The sequence below is a fragment of the Anomaloglossus baeobatrachus genome, chromosome 6, assembly GCF_048569485.1.
Source record: "Anomaloglossus baeobatrachus isolate aAnoBae1 chromosome 6, aAnoBae1.hap1, whole genome shotgun sequence".
NCBI classification, from domain to species: domain Eukaryota; kingdom Metazoa; phylum Chordata; class Amphibia; order Anura; family Aromobatidae; genus Anomaloglossus; species Anomaloglossus baeobatrachus.
Genome location: NC_134358.1, coordinates 478,383,130 through 478,392,210, shown reverse-complemented (window position 1 = coordinate 478,392,210; position 9,081 = coordinate 478,383,130). Strand labels below are relative to the sequence as shown.

The following is a 9,081-nucleotide window of genomic DNA, read 5'->3' as shown; positions in this document are numbered from 1 at the left end:
ACATTATAATACATACTGATATAATAAGATAACGTGATAACACATAATAGTACATACTGATATAGTAAGATAACGTGATAACACATAATAATACATACTGATATAGTAAGATAACGTGATAACACATAATACATACTGATATAATAAGATAACGTGATAACACATAATACATACTGATATAATAAGATAACGTGATAACACATAATAATACATACTGATATAATAAGATAACGTGATAACACATAATAGTACATACTGATATAATAAGATAACGTGATAACACATAATACATACTGATATAGTAAGATAATGTGATAACACATTATAATACATACTGATATAATAAGATAACGTGATAACACATAATAATACATACTGATATAATAAGATAACGTGATAACACATAATACATACTGATATAGTAAGATAACGTGATAATACATTATAATACATACTGATATAATAAGATAACGTGATAACACATAATAGATACTGATATAGTAAGATAATGTGATAACACATTATAATACATACTGATATAATAAGATAACGTGATAACACATAATAGTACATACTGATATAGTAAGATAACGTGATAACACATAATAATACATACTGATATAGTAAGATAACGTGATAACACATTATAATACATACTGATATAATAAGATAACGTGATAACACATAATAATACATACTGATATAATAAGATAATGTGATAACACATTATAATACATACTGATATAATAAGATAACGTGATAACACATTATAATACATACTGATATAATAAGATAACGTGATAACACATAATAGTACATACTGATATAGTAAGATAACGTGATAACACATAATAATACATACTGATATAGTAAGATAACGTGATAACACATTATAATACATACTGATATAATAAGATAACGTGATAACACATAATAATACATACTGATATAATAAGATAACGTGATAACACATAATAGTACATACTGATATAGTAAGATAACGTGATAAGTAGTGATGAGCGAGTATGCTTGTTACTACTCGGTACTCGCACGAGTATCACTGTACTCGGGCTACTCGGCGGGGACCGAGTAATCTCGCGATACTCGTGCTGTACTCGTGGTCTTCATGTTGGCGCTCTTTTTAGAGCCAGCCCTTATGCAGGGATTGGCTGGGAGACCACTGCAATGCCACAGCCCTGTTGTGGAATTGCAGTGATTGGCCGGCCCTCACAGCATGACCGTGCCTTTAGCCCGACACTTCCCCGCTCGGCTACGGCCCCTCCCGCACTCCACTCCGCGTGTATATTTATATGCACGCTTACACACACACGCACGTTTTTTTTTTTATAATTTACAGTTTTCTGGTTTCTCCATGCTGCCGGGGGTCATTTCAGAATAATACTCGGGTCCCCCATAGGATAACATTGGGCTCGGTGCTCGGGCCGAGTACACGAGTATCTTGGGATGCTCGGCCCGAGCCTCGAGCACCCGAGCTTTTTAGTACTCGCTCATCACTAGTGATAAGACATTATAATACATACTGATATAATAAGATAACGTGATAACACATAATAATACATACTGATATAATAAGATAACGTGATAACACATACTAATACATACTGATATAATAAGATAACGTGATAACACATAATAATACATACTGATATAATAAGATAACACATAATAATACATACTGATATAATAAGATAACGTGATAACACATACTAATACATACTGATATAATAAGATAACGTGATAACACATAATAATACATACTGATATAATAAGATAACACATAATAATACATACTGATATAATAAGATAACGTGATAACACATAATAATACATACTGATATAATAAGATAACGTGATAACACATAATAATACATACTGATATAATAAGATAACGTGATAACACATAATAGTACATACTGATATAATAAGATAACGTGATAACACATAATAATACATACTGATATAATAAGATAACGTGATAACACATAATAATACATACTGATATAATAAGATAACGTGATAACACATAATAGTACATACTGATATAATAAGATAACGTGATAACACATAATAATACATACTGATATAAAAAGGTAACGTGATAACACATAATAATACATACTGATATAATAAGATAACGTGATAACACATACTAATACATACTGATATAATAAGATAACGTGATAACACATAATAATACATACTGATATAATAAGATAACACATAATAATACATACTGATATAATAAGATAACGTGATGACACATAATAATACATACTGATATAATAAGATAACACATAATAATACATACTGATATAATAAGATAACGTGATAACACATAATAATACATACTGATATAATAAGATAACACATAATAATACATACTGATATAATAAGATAACGTGATGACACATAATAATACATACTGATATAATAAGATAACGTGATAACACATAATAATACATACTGATATAATAAGATAACGTGATAACACATAATAATACATACTGATATAATAAGATAACATGATAACACATAATAATACATACTGATATAATAAGATAACGGGATAACACATAATAATACATACTGATATAATAAGATAACGTGATAACACATAATAATACATACTGATATAATAAGATAACGTGATAACACATAATAATACATACTGATATAGTAAGATAACGTGATAACACATAATAATACATACTGATATAATAAGATAACGGGATAACACATAATAATACATACTGATATAATAAGATAACGTGATAACACATAATAATACATACTGATATAATAAGATAACGTGATAACACATAATAATACATACTGATATAATAAGATAACATGATAACACATAATACATACTGATATAGTAAGATAACGGGATAACACATAATAATACATACTGATATAATAAGATAACATGATAACACATAATACATACTGATATAAGATAACGGGATAACACATAATAATACATACTGATATAGTAAGATAACATGATAACACATAATAATACATACTGATATAATAAGATAACATGATAACACATAATAATACATACTGATATAAGATAGCGGGATAACACATAATAATACATACTGATATAATAAGATAACATGTGATGGTAAAACAAGATACAATAAAAAAAAAGTATTGACAGTTTATAGAAAGTCAGGACTGTCCCTTTAAGGATGGACTCCGGGGCGCTCTGTACAGCAGAGCTCGGACTGCGCACTTGTCACATCTCCGAGCAGCGCGCCCTCTGCTGGCAGTGCGTGCACACACAGCAGAATGACCTGACGCACGAGGGGATGCAGGGCCGGCACGCGTGGGCGGGGCCTCCTTACGCTGTGCGTGCATGTCGAGATTTGTCTGGGGAGAAGGTTAGGAGATCGCCGCGGTGTTCGCGTCTGGACGGTTCCTCCGGTAAGGGCGCACGGCAGTGATTATATGGCGCAGTTTCTCCAGTAGCGATATCAATTATTACTTGTGACCAGACGGAGTCTCAGGCGCTGGGGCCGGAGCGGGGGAGTGCCTGTGCCCGCCGTGTGACAGGCCTGACTGACCTGGCGCCATTGCCCTGTGATACTGTCGTTCTGGAAAGCCCCTTGAAGCTTCCCCAGGCAGAAAACCAATAAACATGGTGATACTGGTGGAGGCTGTCCATAGGCCGCAATATACTGCGGATCAGATCCACCGCCGCCTCAGCATATCCCTGCATGAGAGCCATGGGCGGCTCCTCCATCAGCCCATACACACACCTCAGTGTATGGAGGCCAAAGCCAGGGCTCGTGGAGAGCTCCACACCTGTTCTGTGTTCTGGAGACTCAAAATACTGATGAGATACTGAGCAAACACTGTGTGAATGCGGCCTGAGGCAGCGCGGATGTGGCACAATGCTGCTCTATTTAAAGGGAGCCTGTTATGTGAAAAAAAATGCTAATAACCTGCAGGTATAGGGTTAATCTGCAGGTTATTGCATTCTGATCCTGTCGGCACATGCACATTAACACCCACTGCAGAAATGAGCTTTTAATCCTTCCAGCAGTGTTCCGGGTTCAGTCCCTGAACGTGGCTCAGTCACTGTTCTTTGTGTGGAAAGTGGCTGGTGTAACCGCCCCCCCCCCCTTCAATGGCTGACAGATTTTTTAAATAATGAGCAGCTGTCAGTCAGTGCGGGGGCGGTTACAGCCGCCACTCTCCATACGCTCCCGTAACAGAAACCGTAATGCTGCTGGGAAGATTAAAGTTTTTCCTCCCAGCAGCGAGGTCCAATGTGGAGGTGCCGGGCAGGTTCAGGATGCTATTAACCTCTAGATTAATCCCTTATCTGCAGGAAAAGAGCAGTTTTCCATGTGACAGGTTCCCTTTTAAGGATTCCCCTGTATCTACTATCACCATCTTTGCTGTATTTTATAGTGTTTTTGCAGCTTCATATGAGCCCAGCTGCCCGGATACCTAGGAGAATGCTTTTTTTTTCTTCATATATATACAATTCTCATGTCATGTTCATTGTCTGCGCACATAATAATAATAATTATCTTTATAGCGCCAACATATTCTGCAGCACTTTACATAGATCAGCAACACTCACGTTTCCTCCTGCAGTGCATTACTCCTCATCTACTCTATACACGGCCTCCTCCTGCAGTGCATTACTCCTCTGCACTGCTATACACGGCCTCCTCCTGCAGTGCATTACTCCTCATCTACTCTATACACGGCCTCCTCCTGCAGTACATTACTCCTCATCTACTCTATACACGGCCTCCTCCTGCAGTACATTACTCCTCATCTACTCTATACACGGCCTCCTCCTGCAGTACATTACTCCTCATCTACTCTATACACGGCCTCCTCCTGCAGTACATTACTCCTCATCTACTCTATACACGGCCTCCTCCTGCAGTACATTACTCCTCATCTACTCTATACACGGCCTCCTCCTGCAGTACATTACTCCTCATCTACTCTATACACTGCCTCCTCCTGCAGTGCATTACTCCTCATCTACTCTATACACTGCCTCCTCCTGCAGTGCATTACTCCTCATCTACTCTATACACTGCCTCCTCCTGCAGTGCATTACTCCTCATCTACTCTATACACTGCCTCCTCCTGCAGTGCATTACTCCTCATCTACTCTATACACGGCCTCCTCCTGCAGTGCATTACTCCTCATCTACTCTATACACTGCCTCCTCCTGCAGTGCATTACTCCTCATCTACTCTATACACGGCCTCCTCCTGCAGTACATTAATCCTCATCTACTCTATACACGGCCTCCTCCTGCGGTGCATTACTCCTCATCTACTCTATACACGGCCTCCTCCTGCGGTGCATTACTCCTCATCTACTCTATACACGGCCTCCTCCTGCGGTGCATTACTCCTCATCTACTCTATACACGGCCTCCTCCTGCGGTGCATTACTCCTCATCTACTCTATACACGGCCTCCTCCTGCGGTGCATTACTCCTCATCTACTCTATACACGGCCTCCTCCTGCGGTGCATTACTCCTCATCTACTCTATACACGGCCTCCTCCTGCGGTGCATTACTCCTCATCTACTCTATACACGGCCTCCTCCTGCGGTGCATTACTCCTCATCTACTCTATACACGGCCTCCTCCTGCGGTGCATTACTCCTCATCTACTCTATACACGGCCTCCTCCTGCGGTGCATTACTCCTCATCTACTCTATACACGGCCTCCTCCTGCGGTGCATTACTCCTCATCTACTCTATACACGGCCTCCTCCTGCGGTGCATTACTCCTCATCTACTCTATACACGGCCTCCTCCTGCGGTGCATTACTCCTCATCTACTCTATACACGGCCTCCTCCTGCGGTGCATTACTCCTCATCTACTCTATACACGGCCTCCTCCTGCGGTGCATTACTCCTCATCTACTCTATACACGGCCTCCTCCTGCGGTGCATTACTCCTCATCTACTCTATACACGGCCTCCTCCTGCGGTGCATTACTCCTCATCTACTCTATACACGGCCTCCTCCTGCGGTGCATTACTCCTCATCTACTCTATACACGGCCTCCTCCTGCGGTGCATTACTCCTCATCTACTCTATACACGGCCTCCTCCTGCGGTGCATTACTCCTCATCTACTCTATACACGGCCTCCTCCTGCGGTGCATTACTCCTCATCTACTCTATACACGGCCTCCTCCTGCGGTGCATTACTCCTCATCTACTCTATACACGGCCTCCTCCTGCGGTGCATTACTCCTCATCTACTCTATACACGGCCTCCTCCTGCGGTGCATTACTCCTCATCTACTCTATACACGGCCTCCTCCTGCGGTGCATTACTCCTCATCTACTCTATACACGGCCTCCTCCTGCGGTGCATTACTCCTCATCTACTCTATACACGGCCTCCTCCTGCGGTGCATTACTCCTCATCTACTCTATACACGGCCTCCTCCTGCGGTGCATTACTCCTCATCTACTCTATACACGGCCTCCTCCTGCGGTGCATTACTCCTCATCTACTCTATACACGGCCTCCTCCTGCGGTGCATTACTCCTCATCTACTCTATACACGGCCTCCTCCTGCGGTGCATTACTCCTCATCTACTCTATACACGGCCTCCTCCTGCGGTGCATTACTCCTCATCTACTCTATACACGGCCTCCTCCTGCGGTGCATTACTCCTCATCTACTCTATACACGGCCTCCTCCTGCGGTGCATTACTCCTCATCTACTCTATACACGGCCTCCTCCTGCGGTGCATTACTCCTCATCTACTCTATACACGGCCTCCTCCTGCGGTGCATTACTCCTCATCTACTCTATACACGGCCTCCTCCTGCGGTGCATTACTCCTCATCTACTCTATACACGGCCTCCTCCTGCGGTGCATTACTCCTCATCTACTCTATACACGGCCTCCTCCTGCGGTGCATTACTCCTCATCTACTCTATACACGGCCTCCTCCTGCGGTGCATTACTCCTCATCTACTCTATACACGGCCTCCTCCTGCGGTGCATTACTCCTCATCTACTCTATACACGGCCTCCTCCTGCGGTGCATTACTCCTCATCTACTCTATACACGGCCTCCTCCTGCGGTGCATTACTCCTCATCTACTCTATACACGGCCTCCTCCTGCGGTGCATTACTCCTCATCTACTCTATACACGGCCTCCTCCTGCGGTGCATTACTCCTCATCTACTCTATACACGGCCTCCTCCTGCGGTGCATTACTCCTCATCTACTCTATACACGGCCTCCTCCTGCGGTGCATTACTCCTCATCTACTCTATACACGGCCTCCTCCTGCGGTGCATTACTCCTCATCTACTCTATACACGGCCTCCTCCTGCGGTGCATTACTCCTCATCTACTCTATACACGGCCTCCTCCTGCGGTGCATTACTCCTCATCTACTCTATACACGGCCTCCTCCTGCGGTGCATTACTCCTCATCTACTCTATACACGGCCTCCTCCTGCGGTGCATTACTCCTCATCTACTCTATACACGGCCTCCTCCTGCGGTGCATTACTCCTCATCTACTCTATACACGGCCTCCTCCTGCGGTGCATTACTCCTCATCTACTCTATACACGGCCTCCTCCTGCGGTGCATTACTCCTCATCTACTCTATACACGGCCTCCTCCTGCGGTGCATTACTCCTCATCTACTCTATACACGGCCTCCTCCTGCGGTGCATTACTCCTCATCTACTCTATACACGGCCTCCTCCTGCGGTGCATTACTCCTCATCTACTCTATACACGGCCTCCTCCTGCGGTGCATTACTCCTCATCTACTCTATACACGGCCTCCTCCTGCGGTGCATTACTCCTCATCTACTCTATACACGGCCTCCTCCTGCGGTGCATTACTCCTCATCTACTCTATACACGGCCTCCTCCTGCGGTGCATTACTCCTCATCTACTCTATACACGGCCTCCTCCTGCGGTGCATTACTCCTCATCTACTCTATACACGGCCTCCTCCTGCGGTGCATTACTCCTCATCTACTCTATACACGGCCTCCTCCTGCGGTGCATTACTCCTCATCTACTCTATACACGGCCTCCTCCTGCGGTGCATTACTCCTCATCTACTCTATACACGGCCTCCTCCTGCGGTGCATTACTCCTCATCTACTCTATACACGGCCTCCTCCTGCGGTGCATTACTCCTCATCTACTCTATACACGGCCTCCTCCTGCGGTGCATTACTCCTCATCTACTCTATACACGGCCTCCTCCTGCGGTGCATTACTCCTCATCTACTCTATACACGGCCTCCTCCTGCGGTGCATTACTCCTCATCTACTCTATACACGGCCTCCTCCTGCGGTGCATTACTCCTCATCTACTCTATACACGGCCTCCTCCTGCGGTGCATTACTCCTCATCTACTCTATACACGGCCTCCTCCTGCGGTGCATTACTCCTCATCTACTCTATACACGGCCTCCTCCTGCGGTATATTACTCCTCATCTACTCTATACACTGCCTCCTCCTGCGGTGCATTGCTCCTCATCTACTCTATACACGGCCTCCTCCTGCAGTACATTGCTCCTCATCTACTCTATACACGGCCTCCTCCTGCAGTACATTGCTCCTCATCTACTCTATACACGGCCTCCTCCTGCAGTACATTGCTCCTCATCTACTCTATACACGGCCTCCTCCTGCAGTACATTGCTCCTCATCTACTCTATACACGGCCTCCTCCTGCAGTACATTGCTCCTCATCTACTCTATACACGGCCTCCTCCTGCAGTACATTGCTCCTCATCTACTCTATACACGGCCTCCTCCTGCAGTACATTGCTCCTCATCTACTCTATACACGGCCTCCTCCTGCAGTACATTGCTCTATATATATATATATATATATATATATATATATATATATATATATATATATATATATATATATATATATATATATATATATATATATATATATATATATATATTTATATTTATATGGTGTGTGTGTGTGTCCGGGATTGGCATCTGCACCGTCGCAGCTACAGCCACCAAATTTAG

General features: G+C 43.1%; 1 protein-coding gene across 1 annotated transcript in view; it reads left to right on the top strand.

Moving 5' to 3' along the window:
* Nucleotides 1-3,352: 3,352 nt before the first annotated feature.
* The window catches only part of STK31 (serine/threonine kinase 31), a 267,725-nt gene continuing 261,996 nt past the window's right edge, over nucleotides 3,353-9,081 (top strand). The window contains exon 1 of the mRNA XM_075315356.1: nucleotides 3,353-3,456. The gene's annotated coding sequence lies outside the window, so the exon portion shown is untranslated. The remainder of the gene's footprint in view (nucleotides 3,457-9,081) is intronic.